Consider the following 11,621-nt stretch of genomic DNA (forward strand, 5'->3'; position numbering starts at 1 on the left):
TACTATGTAAGTAAAATTACAATGCAATTACAGCATAGCATAGAAGCAGTAACAAAGTAAGTGTTGCTAAAAACAGTTTTAAATAGTTGATGAGTAAGAGGATTGGGATGTATAGCCTTTTACCTTTCTGTTTCTGGTTTGAATTGAACTTCAATATTGCGGCCATTGGTGGCCCTGTGAAGTAAGTTCAGGTGGTCTCAGTATATTTCAATAGGAGGCACTTTTTTACACAGAGAATTGTGAGGGTCTGGAACCAACTCCCCAGTAATGTTGTTGAAGCTGACACCCTGGGATCCTTCAAGGAGCTGCTTGATGAGATTCTGGGATCAATAAGCTACTAACAACCAAACGAGCAAGATGGGCCGAATGGCCTCCTCTAGTTTGTAAACTTTCTTATGTTCTTATGTTCTTACATGTTAAACATTCACAACATGGACAATTTCATGATTTACATTCAATTATTTGAAAAGACGGGTGTCTATTGCTCAGTTTCAAGGTAAGTTGCCTATCAACAGTTTATTTTACCAGGAAATTTAATCGATGTTCTTGAGTTGATACACACTGGAAACATGCTCTTACTCGCCTCCTATCCTCCTTGTAATGTCACCCTAAGACGCCTTTGCATTTCATATCTTTCTCTCCAGCCATCAAACAAGGCACCCCACTGGTTGACTCAGCACTAAACTTTTTAGTGTTCCTTACATAACAGCTTTAGTCAATTCATTATTCATATACTGTTACTGTAGTGACAGTGTAACTGACAGAAATACATGCCTCTGGCATTTTTCACAAATGTACTACTGAATCTCTTTTTAATTCCCTTCAATAGCTCATCTGGATAAAAAAAGGGAAAGAAAAGCTAGAACTCTAAATGCATCACCCTGTCAGACTATCCCAGCTGGACAGTTAAGGATTATTACAGCACGGAATGCACGCTGGACACAATGAAGAATAAAAACAGAAAGATGCGTACTTTAAGTGCTCCTTCATTTTGCTCTTTTTTGTAGTATTGCATATAAATGAATGTTGTGCAAAAGGTAATTTGTTCTTTAAAATAAGTGTGAAGTTACAATCTCTGTAATATGGGTTCCTTACAACCATCCTACTGAAAAGTTTTGCCTGGGGATAGGTACAGTACTGAGGTACAATGGGACAGGTACAGTACTGAGGTACAATGGGATAGGTACAGTACTGAGGTGCAATGGGACAGGTACAGTACTGAGGTGCAATGGGACAGGTACAGTACTGAGGTACAATGGGATAGGTACAGTACTGAGGTGCAATGGGACAGGTACAGTACTGAGGTACAATGGGACAGGTAGAGTACTGAGGTACAATGGGATAGGTACAGTACTGAGGTACAATGGGACAGGTACAGTACTGAGGTGCAATGGGACAGGTACAGTACTGAGGTACAATGGGACAGGTACAGTACTGAGGTGCAATGGGACAGGTACAGTACTGAGGTACAATGGGATAGGTACAGTACTGAGGTACAATGGGACAGGTACAGTACTGAGGTGCAATGGGACAGGTACAGTACTGAGGTACAATGGGACAGGTACAGTACTGAGGTGCAATGGGACAGGTACAGTACTGAGGTACAATGGGACAGGTACAGTACTGAGGTACAATGGGACAGGTACAGTACTGAGGTGCAATGGGACAGGTACAGTACTGAGGTACAATGGGACAGGTACAGTACTGAGGTACAATGGGACAGGTACAGTACTGAGGTGCAATGGGACAGGTACAGTACTGAGGTACAATGGGAGAGGTACATTACTGAGGTGCAATGGGATAGGTACAGTACTGAGGTGCAATGGGACAGGTACAGTACTGAGGTGCAATGGGACAGGTACAGTACTGAGGTGCAATGGGACAGGTACAGTACTGAGGTGCAATGGGACAGGTACAGTACTGAGGTTCAATGGGACAGGTACAGTACTGAGGTACAATGGGACAGGTACAGTACTGAGGTGCAATGGGACAGGTACAGTACTGAGGTGCAATGGGACAGGTACAGTACTGAGGTACAATGGGACAGGTACAGTACTGAGGTGCAATGGGACAGGTACAGTACTGAGGTACAATGGGATAGGAACAGTACTGAGGTGCAATGGGACAGGTACAGTACTGAGGTGCAATGGGACAGGTACAGTACTGAGGTACAATGGGACAGGTACAGTACTGAGGTGCAATGGGACAGGTACAGTACTGAGGTGCAATGGGACAGGTACAGTACTGAGGTACAATGGGACAGGTACAGTACTGAGGTGCAATGGGACAGGTACAGTACTGAGGTACAATGGGACAGGTACAGTACTGAGGTACAATGGGACAGGTACAGTACTGAGGTGCAATGGGACAGGTACAGTATTGTTGCTGAAGGACTTCCTATGCTAGTTTTGCAACACTGGAAATTGAAATTATTTTTTGCAGGCTTTAGTAATTAGTGCTGCATTGGCTAAAAGGAGAGTCCTCCATTCAGACTGTGCTCTTATTCACGTTGTGCTGCTGCAGTGCTGAAAGGGAGGGGGGCTGGCTGAAGTTTCTGCAGCAGCAAGCAAGCGTTCAGAGTCACTAAGCATTCCCAGACTTCATTATTGATTATGGAATGTGGAGCACCAGTGCTGCCATGGGAGCCTGTCCTGGACCACGTGCATAGTGGCTATGTTTATGCAATGCAATTTCTTTTTTTAATCTGAACTGTGCAATGGGGTTTATGCACTTCATATTCTTAAACAGACGTTTTACTCATATTGGATAGGATTAACAGAGAGAGTTCAGAACCCAGATGATGCAGTTAATACATTATAATTATGGGGCGTGTTAAGTCTGTCTCGGTTTTATTAAAAAAAAAAAAACAATAATATTAATTATAATAATGGTAATAATAATTATATCTTTTAACAGAAATATAGAGGTTTTAATCCCTGTTCTTTAATGTAAAATGTGTTAAACCAATGTCTAATCCAGTGGTGCACAGCAAGGGCTATTCTAGCCCAGATATTTGTTACAACCACCCTTAAATACTAAAGTTTGCAAATGCCTACAATCCTTCATTGGAACTGCAGATTTATAATTTACTGTACTAATTAGTGTTGTATTAGTTAATCATGTTTTTATTGATTGTTTGTTTTTAATTCTCTTGTGGATGTGTATGATGTACCTTTTTCTCTGAAACTTAATGACACTGAACTGATTAACTTTTTTTTTATGAGGCTTATGAAGACTTCATAAGAACAGGCCTATATTATACAGTATATCGCAGTATTGTCTTCACCTTTAACCACCTATATGCTACAAAGTTGAATAACCAATATATTGACCCATCCCAAAGTTTGGACCTTTTTAAAAATAGAGATAATCTTTTTTTTTTACTTTGCATGTTATCTCTCCTACAAACTGTTATCCAAACTATATACACATTTTATGTAATAGCTTAAAATGTAAAGTTTGCCTAAACCACCTGCAGTGCTTCTGGGAGACTGCAGTATTATTATTATTATTTATTTCTTAGCAGACGCTCTTATCCAGGGCGACTTACAATCGTAAGCAAAAACATTTCAAGCGTTACAATACAAGTAATACAATAAGAGTAAATAGAACCTTACATAGAATACTGTACCATATTTTCTATTTAGATCTGACACAGTAATTTTATATAGATTTGGAACATTACATTGTAAGATAAATTAACATGGAAACCAGTTCCCATCCCTTATTGTAGTTTCCCACAGTAAAAGTGTGGCAAAGTGTAATAAAGCATAAGGAAAGCATGGTAAAGTCCAGAGGTATGGTAGAACATAAAAAAGCATGGCAAAACCAGAGTAAACTATGGTAAATTACCATGGGAAAAGCATGGGAAAACTTTTATAAGGGATTGTACATAATAAACTATTAATTCACTAAATGTATATACATATTTGAATGCTGCACTGATAAGTTCTTTATTCTAATATGTGTTTGTCTGCTCGTGTGTTGAAAGATGCAAACGATGAAAGAGTCTGCATTTGTGTTGTTTTATTGCACAGAATTAAAGCAGACAAAAATATCTTAAATGGATTTCCTAATTCCAATTAACCTTCAGCTTTGGAATGCCGTAGAAAGGAACTGACAAAAGCTTTGCCAGCCTAGAGAAAGCATAAACTGCATTTCATTTAAACATAATCAAAATACTGCACGGTCCTGTTACCCATATGCTAACTTCCGGTCCCTGGCCCGGTGGAATTTGCAGCACTGTCGAATTGTTACACACATCAGTGCTCATGCCAGTTCCTGTCACTCACCAGGTTCCTGGTTTTGCTCTGAAAGAGAATTTTCAGGTGTACGTGAGTTTCCTCACATTGCATTGAAGGCTCTCAGTGTCATGCTCAGATGATGCTGTAGCTGAGCAGATTAATTCCTTTCCCTTAAAGGCGCAGCAGCTCTCTGCTTTCCTGCAGCGTCACTGTGGTATTCTCACAGGGAGAGCATTGATAGGAAGTAGCAGGAAATTGTTGGTTTAGCTTCTATTCCACTGCCCAGCTCATGCTGGTGGCAATTTGCATTTGCGGGTGATTTCACAGCAGGTTATCTTCAGTGCCTCATTGACCAGATCACCCACTGTGCATGTTAACATAAGTCAAGGTCATATCCTGGGACATAATTGACCTAGAGACCTGCTGTGAAAAATAAAATGCAAAGTAATCTTTTTTTTTTATTATTCACAGGGCTTTGTTGTGTAGTGCATTGCATACAAGTACAGTGCATATAAAACAACACAAAGCATTTGTTTATGAAGTAATTACACCAGTCTTTCTTATATAAGCTTACACTTTTTTTTCTTTTTAAGAAATAGATACCATTTTATAAATAGATAGATACCATTACATGTCTTTTATTGGATATTCAGTTATGTATGCAGGTGAATAGAACAACTGAGCTTCTGTTACTTAAGCCATGATCCAGCTCTGACTAAAGTTACCAAATACTCTTGCCAATATGAAATATGAAGCTACGTTTTCATTTCTAGATACTGTAGCTCCTCAGGTAAGTATTAGATAGTCAGCACTCGGATAACCGTTACCCAGATACACGTCAGTCGTGTTTTACCTCCCCTGTATTAAGAATAAAAGCAATCCCCAGTATAGATATATGTAACAAATTAATGCACTTACCCGTCACCTATCTGATACAAAGCCCATCTCTTCAATGTTACAGTGTACTTGTTTATCTGTCACAGCCTGAAGGTTTTTTTTTTTCATGCATGCCAAATCAGTCTTTATTGCTGTTACACTGCGCTTCCTCCAATTTCACATGACGAAAATGCAGCAAAAAAGCGAACGAGACCAGCTACGATAATGTAAAAGTTAATCATTAAACAGTTTTAGATACTGTGATGCATTTTTTAAAATCTTTGATCTTTAGTTGCTTTTGTGCATTTTCATTTGCCTTATCGACATTAGGGCCTTATCGAGCACTATATTCTGCAATTTTGAATACTGAGTTTGAATACTGTTTTAATTCTGGAAACTTGTGTTGTTTTTTTTTTATCTTTTGCTAAATTGCATTGCCTGTTTACATTTTACACAGTTCTGTGCATGAATTTTACATAATGCTACAATATGTACCGGATTTAAAAGTATGTACTGTATTAAAGTCCACGTGTCCACAGTCGTTTCTTTTGTCAAGTGATATTTTCAGAATCATATTGTTCTGAATTAAAATACTTCTGTTGAAAATATACAATAAAACCAACTACAGGACATCTAAATGGAAGCCTAATTATTTTAAAACACAGTCCTTTCAGATATGTATTTTTGATATCGTATCTTTTTTGTGTTACCTGAAAAAATGGACAAGGGTTGGAACGGGTCAAAATGAAATAATCAGATATGCGTCATATGGGTGATTCTACCATTATGGTACAAAAGGAAAAACAAGAGTAAATATTTTTTCAAAATATTTTTTTTATTCAAAAAATAAACCTTCAAATATACAGAAACTGCTCTTTGCAGAGCTCAACAGCAAAACACTTAAAAGATTTATACTAAAAATCCACATGTAAACAGTATTTTAGGTCAACTCTGTTACTAACATGTAGCATACTGTTCAGCAAAGTGTGTCTACTATTAAATATCTAATTCATGGATATATGGCAGTTCATGTGTCCCTTATCTTAGTTTAAAAAAAGCTAGTGGTTAACAAGTAAAGAACTTATGTTTAAAATATATTAAGACTGTTCATCTGCAGAAATGATTACAAGGTATTACAATTTTTATATGAAAGTCTTAATATAAGGTTCATTTCTATAATCTGAAGGGCATTGTATCATTGAGTTTGATTTTGTTAGTAATCAACTCAAGCTATCTTTTCTCTAAACTATATTGAATACATTTTACACTAATAAATTCAAAGGTAACATAACTGAAGTGACAGTAACATAGTTGACCGTGGTAACAGAATTGACAGGACGTTTGATACATTTTGTATCAAACATCTTTTAAAATAAACCCATTAATCTATGTAACAATTGGTTTGCACACTAAAATTAAATTAATAGTATATATATATATTATAGGGTCGGATATGTGAGTGCTGACTTATCCTTATCTTATCTTAAAGCTTTTAATGATGCAGTTACATTTCAAGTAGAGTAACTAATTAAAAACAATTATTTTGAGTAAAAAGTCTGAAATCAATGTTGTTAGCAAACCAGAAATAAACAACTCAGACATGTAATCTGGAATAAATAGCTTTCTTCGAATTTGTTTAATTCTACGACACAATTTTACGATTTATTTTTAATGTTTGATGGATGAACTAAACTATTGCTTGACAGAAAGTGAACGTTATCTTACGCACACATCTTTCTCAAAAGAACATTACAATATTTATGAGCAGTACAGCACAGCGCTTACCAGATCCTACTTTCTGTGCTGTGGTTTAAATATATCCCAGCTTTGAAAAGTCATTGACACCTAAAAATATCAGTTAAACCCAGATTACATTCCAGGTTATCAAACTGCTCTTACAAGATCCTCCACACAGTCAGCATGGAATTCACAGAGTCATCTCTTACATACAGTTCTCTTACATACTGTATTATATTGCATAAAAAAGGCTTGCAGGATATGTAATCACTAGGACAGCTTACAGTATATACAACATATAGGGTAATATGTAAATATCATGTATTTATATATTGTCGTAAGTAATCTAACAAGAAACAAATTCATGTGAACAGTACCAAGCAGTTTGTACCTACTAAATAATTTCAGAAAGACGTATGGTATGCCTACATTTTAATATTATGGAAAGTATTGCATATGCATTTGCACAGCATGGATTTATCTACTATGTAGAATATGTTTAATAAACAGTGTTGATGATTGGTTTTATTTTGTGCTTTACTTGGTTTATAACAATGTATCATATACAATTTTGTTCTGCAGGTACAATATTTGCAGTCAATTGCTGTCTGTCTGTATGACTGAAAATATGGCATTACTATGAAAATATGAATATGAAAAATGACAGCGTATTCTATATGGAAATACTGTATATGACAATAATATATAGCTGCATTGTAAGAATCAATTCAAACAAACAAACAACAACAAAAAAAAACATTACCTACCACAATGGTAAGGGTTCGTTGGCATGGCCTGTATTGTGTTTAATTGTGCTCTATTCACATTCCAAGTTGTTTAGCAACTGGTAGTGCTTGCAGGATAAAAGTGAAAATTAGATAGGCAATACAAGGCTGTTATAGCAATCAAAACATGTAGGTCAATTTTTCTACAATTTTTATTATTATTATTATTATTATTATTATTATTATTATTATTATTATTATTATTAATATTATTATTATTATTATTATTATTATTATTATTATTATTATTATTATTATTATTATCTCTAAACATATTTTTTTCACAAGTTTCTGTACAGTCACCCAATTATGTGGTAATTCTGCCTACTTATAACAGTTATTTTAGTGTACTGCTCCCACAGCACACGAATCAATTGCCTGCCTTAGTAATTGGTGTTTGTTTTGCTCTGACTCAAGGTATTTTCAGGACAGGGCTCAGATACACTGGCGGTGTGTGGGAGTTTAAGGGCTGATGCTCAATTTCATTCCACCTAAAATTTTCACTTCTTTAATCTGATAAATTCCAGAAAAGGATGAAGTCCTATATTGGATGTAAAAAAAGTCAACCAGAATGTTATATGCTTAGTAGGACAGCGGTTTACAAACACCTTTGTACTGTAGTACAGTATCTGGGACTCTTGTCCTGCATCCTAAATTCAAACCTAAACTTATATGACAATGTAATGTACTGCTCTTTACTTGATATGTATTATTTCATTGCTCCCATGCAAGGGGAAAACATAGACGAGTCTTCGTCTTAATGACGATCTGTCAGGAAAGCGCTCCCTCTTGTGGATAAAGTGTGTAAAGGCCGATTCATTGAGCAGGATCTTACCATCTACAGTAGCCCATTCAGTCCTCTATGTGGAACAATTTCATTAGAATGCTAATCCACTTAGTTCGTTCTTGCTATATCGTTCACAAGGTTAGAATGAACCAGTCGTCACATGAAAGGATGCACACAGTGTCCGTGTTTAAAATGGGATTATCAGCATGAATAATAATAATTATTACTATTTACACATTTACAATAGACTCTTGCAATTTGTGTGCTAATAGAAACCAAGCTACAATATCATAATTATATAAGAGGTGTAAAACATTTATAGCAAGCTCAGTATTTGTTATTCAAAGGTTTATTATGTATTTTTGACGAAATGTATCAAAAACATAATAAAGAAAAAACAGACAATACATTTTTTTGTATGGCACAGATTAGGATCAATACTCTGAACAAATCACTAATTTATGCATAGTTCACACACCCTAGTCTCTGTAAGTCGCCTTGGATAAAGGCAAAATGCACCAAGAAAACACGTATCCCCATTCACCGATTCATCTAAATAAAGCTGAATTCGTTTCATTATAAATAGGTTCACAGATTAGCCATTGTTTTTATTTTATTTTAGGTATATATACTGTATATATATATATATATATATATATATATATATATATATATATATATATATATATATATATATATTATAAATTACCATTCAACATTGCTGTTGATGAATTAACTAAGAGTACATCTATCTTGAACAGTAACTACTATCAAAAATGTTCTCCAAGATAATTTCATCCATGAGATTCAGTCCAGAAGACACACAGATTTGTAAATGAAATAATACATTCTAAAGCTGTTTTAGCCCAAAGGTTTTTGCCATTTTTGTGTAGGAATAAATCCTGCATGATAAATACAATTGTGCAGTTACATCAGTTTCAATTAGTCCTCAAGTTTCTAATTCATAGGCCTACTAATAAATAAAAACAATATTGATAACATTGCCATTCATTATGTAATAAGTAATGATAATCCCATGGTTTAACTTGTAAATGATGCAAACTTGATGCAGTGTATCATACAATGTCAACATTGGACTGAGGCAATTATGCACTGGATGTTGCCCCAAGTCCAAAATTGTTATGAAGACAACTTTGTTCAGGGAGCTGTCCAGTGCTGGACAGTAAACTTCGACCAATATCAGCATTGGATGCTAAATATCTCAAGCTGTGCTAGAATTAAAAAAAAATGTGACAGACAGAATGAAAAGACAGTTATAGAGGGGTATCAGACAGAAATATTAATGACTAACATCCCCCGAGACAAACAGTGGGCCATCCTGATAATAGGAACAGGCCCTTATATTTCTGCTGTTCAAGCAATTCATTTTTTTCAGTGTATTTTGAAAGCACGGTTCACCTCAGTGTGCTGAGTACAAAAATGTTATTCTAATTCCTAAATACTACGGTGTGAATGTAATTATGTTGACAAGGACAGGCACTTGTGCTTGGAGTATGTGCAGGGAAAATGTTACGTATTGTAACCTTCACACTACAAACCCTTTTATAACTGTAAAAAACAATGTGCTACCGTGCTGGAACTGATTACTGCTGGTGTGCTGCAGCTACAAAGAAACCGTTTCCATGGCAACGACAACCCAGAAATCAAGAATGATCCGAATGCTTTTTCTCTGCGCTGTCATAACATCACCAAAAGTGGGAAAAATTCAATTTTGGAAAAATACTGCACAATTTTGAAGAGAGTACATTTTCTAAAGCATTTATGTTCCTGTCCCCTTCTGAAAATGATGTTATACATTGTATTTCACAAACAGTCCCCTGCGGTTTTGCATATAAAGTTTATTGTACTGAAAACTGGGATGACTGCCTCAAATGTACATGTAACACACCAATCAGGATGCAGTGAAAAAGAAACATTTTGAAGAATTTGAGGATAATGAAAATGCAAGATACAATTTAATACTGATCTGAAATTCATAATAATCTTGTACTTTTAGTATAGCAAGTAACCACTTGGGGGCACTAGAATGTAGGAAGTGGTAACAGAATGCTGTTGGACTCAACAAAAAACTGTTCTAACTAACATTTTAATTAGCTTCGATACAGTTCCCTGATGTCACCTTATAACTGTATCCAAAAAGTTAATACAGCCTTTCAAAAAGTAGTTTGTCGACAAATGTTATAGATCATTGTATTTTTGTAGTAATGTTTCAAAGATTATACAAATATGTAATGACTATCCTCTTTTCATAATGAATAGGCCTGCATACACAATGTTTCTTTATGAGACCAATCATTTGCATAACTTGTCTACTTAACACATTAGTGAAACTTAGTTAAAATGTACTTCTACTAACTGTATATGTCATTTCCAGAAAATCTTACTGTGTGGTTTTCATTCTGGCTACTGCTTTTAACAATACCTTTAAACAAAGAGCTGGCCTTGCCATGGTTGAAGGCAGGAGAGGTGTGTATGTAAGAAACAGCAGTTCACTCTACTTAGAGATACCTAAACAACATGCCCAACATTCAGGCACTGTGTGGGAACTAATGCAAGCTATTCTGCGAGGCAGCAAAGTAAAGGTAGTGGAAAATAATAATAATCTTGTCATATTATGTGGCACCACTTGTATTTTTAACTAATTTCCAGCCTCTCCCCTTGATAAGGGGTTTACCACAGGAAAAGCACTTTACGCTTATGACATCACATCCAGTATACCACAAGAGGCTCTTGTGACTAAGGTAACCTTCATTTGAGAAAGTAATTTGAGTGACGCTTCCTTAAAGAATAATACCCAAAGATCACAGAAAATCCAGATGTATGTGTTATTCCCCTTTTGAAATATATAAATACAGTATTAGTTTATTTTGTTAATTCAGTTACTGATATTCAAATGAGAGGTGGAATCAAGAATTATGCCTTCAATATAATATGAACACTAAGAGAACTGCATTGAGTGGACAAAACATATGGTGCATCCGCTGTTTTGTGTCATTTAGGCATGTTTATAGTTCAGATGCAGCATTTATCAAATGTGCAGATTACCAGGCCAAAACGGTAGCATTTAATTGTTAGGCCCAAAGTAGTAGACCCAAAATAGACCCAAAATAGAGGAAATCAGTGGTAGTGGTAGATAAGCAGACTCCAAGAAGAATAAACTGAGACCCCCGA

Source organism: Acipenser ruthenus, chromosome 14 (assembly GCF_902713425.1).
Source record: "Acipenser ruthenus chromosome 14, fAciRut3.2 maternal haplotype, whole genome shotgun sequence".
NCBI classification, from domain to species: Eukaryota; Metazoa; Chordata; class Actinopteri; order Acipenseriformes; family Acipenseridae; genus Acipenser; species Acipenser ruthenus.